General features: G+C 42.0%; 1 pseudogene across 1 annotated transcript; it reads right to left on the bottom strand.

Annotated features, from left to right (window-relative positions):
* Window positions 1-3338: 3338 nt before the first annotated feature.
* On the bottom strand, window positions 3339-4064 carry LOC306649225 (vacuolar protein sorting-associated protein 28 homolog; annotated as a pseudogene). The gene has a single exon. The product of its transcript is annotated as a vacuolar protein sorting-associated protein 28 homolog (transcript).
* Between the last annotated feature and the right edge of the window lie 302 nt (window positions 4065-4366).

The raw sequence follows: 4366 nt of genomic DNA, 5'->3' as shown, positions 1-4366 counted from the left end.
AGTAGAAGTTCACTGAATTGGACAAAGGGAAATGAGGGAAGGGAGGGGGAATGGAAGTGGGAAAGACAGTGGAATGAACTGGACATAACTTTCCTGTGTTCATGTGCGAGTACATGACCAGGGTAACTCCACATCATGGGAAGTTATTTTTTCCTCTGGTCCGCACGTGTGTTGGCTGACTTTTGGGAGCAAGCCCCTGAACCATGTGTTCCAGCTGCAGGTTCCAGATTCTGCCAGGGCCATTCTGCCTGTCTAGGTTGTGCAGCGGGCCCCAGGGGTGCAACTCCTGGGCCTTGCCTCCATCAGGGGTGGCGGTGAATGAGGAGAATATGATAGGAACTGGACATTGTAGGTCAAGGCTTGAGACTCCTTAACTGTGTTCTGAATTCTGTTGGGCACAGTGGAATTCGCCCCTGTGTACCCTGAATTCACGTTGGAGCGGTAGAGGCACCTGACCTGTAGGTACTCTTTTTGTTCCTGTATGAGGTCTGTTTTGGCTCTGTGTGTCTCCATTTGGGTAGCCGGCAGTGGAATTAAGTTTTTAAAATATCAGAGTTTTGTGAAAACACATGATGAGAGGGAAAGAGAGGTATTCTTACCTCAAGAAGTTACCATTTCTAGATCGGGTCAGTAGAGAAGGTGTCTTGGGATATCTGAGCTAAAGCAAACACTAAAACTTGTCTTGTTTTTCTATATATTTTGGTATTTGCTGATGTGAGTAAAACATTCCAAAACAAAAATGAAAATTTAGAATGAGGACTTAAATGAGTTTATTTCAAAGGGAAACTTCCTATTGCAAATATTAGAGGCAAAACATACAGGGCATGGAAGTTTGAAGTCTCTATGATATGTCTTTAAGAGGAGAAAAGTTTAGGTGAATTGACAGCAAAGATGAAATGATTACATTGGCAGCCTTGAGCATGGTAACAATGTCAGCAATCAAAATCCAGACTAAAGCAGTTCAACTGCATTGTTTAATCTCAAAAACGGTACAGTGAACATTTTCCTAACTTTACAACTCTGCACTAAATACCAAAGTCTGAGAAGATTGTCCTGATAAATCACAAATCTCAGAAGAGAAAAAATGCAATAAATGAAAATATTTTAAAAATTATTAGATGGGTTCAAAAGAATAGAAATGTTAAAGGAAACAATAAATATGAAGACACATCAAGATGAATTACCCATTCTAGATGATAGTGAAAAAGAAAAAGAAAAAACAATCAAGGGAAGCCTTTGCACCTCAGAGACAATCACTAGATCTAACATTCATATCAGTGTCCCAGAAGTTCTGAGAAAAAAATAGTTGAAAATATATTTGAAGAAAGAACGTCTGTCACCTACCCCAAAACATAAATTTCCTAATGTGGAACTGGGACATTTGGTTGGGACCCAGATGAAACTGACACTATTGAAAACCCAAGTCCCTGAGTTCTCTCTCCGTGCCTTACAGAGGCGTACTTTCTGCTGCATGCTGATCCAGGCCTTCCTCTGTATGTGAGCATCCCTGGTGCATTTCTGTTCGTCCAAATTTCCTCTTATAAGGACACCAACCAGACTGGATGGAGTTTCACACCAATGGCCTCACTTTAACATGACCATCTCTTTTAAAACCCTGTTTTCCAAATTCAGTCACATTCTGAAGTACTGGAGTTTAATCCTTCAACAGGTGAATTTTGGGAGACATAATTCTTCCCATAACACTGTGCTTTTTGTGCAGTTTAAAGTTTAAGAATCATGTTAATTATTTACAAACTTATGCAATCAAATCAATTATAGTGAAGGAATAAAAAGTAAATAATACAAAAGCACCTAAATATTTTTTAGCTAATATCATAACCGCCCTAGGAAAAATTGATCCAAGTAAATTCAAACATGAATCTTAGCTATGTACTTTGTCTGAAGACAAGAAGTATAAACAAATAGTGAGCTCTACTTAGCATTTTGCTTTTTACTATAGTATATATTAGCACTCTAAAACTACATTTCTTTATATTATAGAATTGAACAAGTTGGTAAAGATAATGAAGATTGTTAGGAAAAATAAAAAATGCAAAAAATGCATCACCAGATGTTAGGGGCAGTTGTGGCTCGCCGATAGCTCTCAGAAAAATGCTTTGCAGACACGAGATCTCACACAAGGGACTTTATTTATGTGGTCCGCTCAGGGAGAAAAGAAGGGGCAAAACAGAAAGATGGCAAGTGGCTTCTCCCAGATATTGGAATCTCGTGGGCTGGGAGGAACCAATTGGGGAGGAGAGTTCTTGCAGGCTGAGTGATGAACCAATAGCATGTTAGGACATATTGTGGGAGGCAGGAAGATGGTGACAGTGTAAGCCAGAAATTCCTGTAATGTAAGAGGCGGGCAGAGCGCAGATTGAAAAATGGTTGGGCAGTGGGAAATTCCTGTAACGGGAGAGGCAGGCTTTTTACCTTACAAAGATAACTGAAGTCAGGTTTTTATCTACTGGTGAAGGGAGATAAAAGGTAGAACAGGTAAAGATGAAAATGAAAGCTATAGTTCTATTACCAATATTTTAGTTTCTGAATATTCTTCATTGAGAGGAAACTGCTTTTTAGACAAACAGTTTATTCCAAGCTGGAGCGAAGAGAGTAGTACTTAGAAATGATCTGGCAGAGTTTTGGCATGCCAGGGGTAAGGAAATGTTCAAAGAATAATAGAAGTTAAAAGGCACGGGAGCCTTAATGAGCTCCCATTGGCCAAATCTAGGGGAATCAGAGTATGAAAATAAATAATAATAAGTTATACCCCAGTGAATAAAAATCTATGAATTCATACAAAGGAACAAATAAGTAGGGGAAAAGGAAAAGCTCTTCTATATAGTATAATGCCAACCAGTTAATATAGAGAAAATAATGGAGATTAAAGAAACTTCTATTTTGAAAACATCATAGTAATAATAGATCTTTCAATAATTATAAATGGATGTTAAAACTAGTGGGTGAAAGTTTAGTGACAAATTATTTCTATATTTCCAAACCATCTCCCCACAAAGTAGCTATGGATTACAAATAGACAATGACTAATTTTATAGTGATGAAACATGAGAGACATCACCTTAATCAATTATCAACGTTAACATCTCCAAAAATGCACAAGTGGATGCCATGTATCTTCTGATGGGATGCACTAAGGACACACTATCACTTTTTTTTTTTCCCTGCAGAAGGACAGCATCTTTATTGGGGGTGAGTCCTGACACCATGGACTCAAGACAGCTGGTCTGAACATCAATTCTCATGAAGATGTCCAGGGCGGCAATGGCCACAGGGAGTGAGGAATTGTCTCCTAGGAAGCTCCCCACATCCCCCACGGCTCAGGCATGCAGGAAGTGGTTGAAGGCTTGTAGGCAGACTCCAGATCGAAGAGCAGCTGGTGCACCTGGGAGTCATCCAGCTCATCGGATGCTGACATGCCACTCAGGGTCTGTGGCCATCGGCTGACTGTTTGGCGGCCCTCGAAGTCTGGGGGCAGGTGGCTCATGAGGTGCATGGTCTCCATCGGCTCCCGCAGGTCGGGCTGGATCTCGTCCATGGCACGGATCTCTAGGAGCAGTTTGTCCGTGACTGTGATGAAGAGTGAGACAACATCGGCAATACAGCGATTGAGGTTGCCCTTGTCGTCCTTGATGGTAACGGGCCTGTCCTCCTTGACCCTCTCCATGGCGAGCAGGCAGTCCGGGCGGAACTTGCGCAGGATTCATCAATGGAACTGATTTCTGAGCCTTGAAGCTGCCGGAAGGCAGCTTTGTACTGGACCAGGAGCCGAGAGCAGGCTGCAGTGTACTGTTGGGGGTGATGCAGTCCTCGATGTATGCTTTTTCCAGTGCCTCCACTGCCTTCACCCCTGCAAACAGCTCTGCCATGTTGTCATACTTCTCCCTCTCCCGGGCATTTTTGTACAACTTCACCTCCTCATACAGCTCTGTCTTGTTTCCAGGGGCTCCCAGGCCCGGAGTGGCTTGGATCCCGTGAAACATCCTGCAGGCTCTGTCAGCCACAGAGAGACCTGGGCGCGCTCGGCAGCTCCCGGAGATGGTGCTGGGGCGCTCACTTGGGGCTGCGCCTGCCGGAATCCAATTTTAAAAAAAAATTTTTTTTTTTTTTAGTTGTAGATGGACACAATGTCTTTATTTTATTTATTCATGTGGTGCTGAGGATCGAACCCAGTGCCCCACGCATGCAAGGAAAGCATAATCAAGCCACAACCCCAGCCCACACTATCACTTTTGCAGTAGTTCTGCCACAAAATTCATGACCTGAATGTAAGCACAGGAATCATAGGACAAACCCCAATGAATGGACTTTTTTTTTTTTTTTTTTTTTTTTTACAAAATTTATCCTC

The sequence above is a fragment of the Sciurus vulgaris genome (assembly GCF_902686455.1).
Source record: "Sciurus vulgaris genome assembly, chromosome: 17".
NCBI lineage: Eukaryota > Metazoa > Chordata > Mammalia > Rodentia > Sciuridae > Sciurus > Sciurus vulgaris.
Note: the sequence above shows the minus strand (reverse complement) of the source record. Positions and strands in the feature narration are given on the sequence as shown.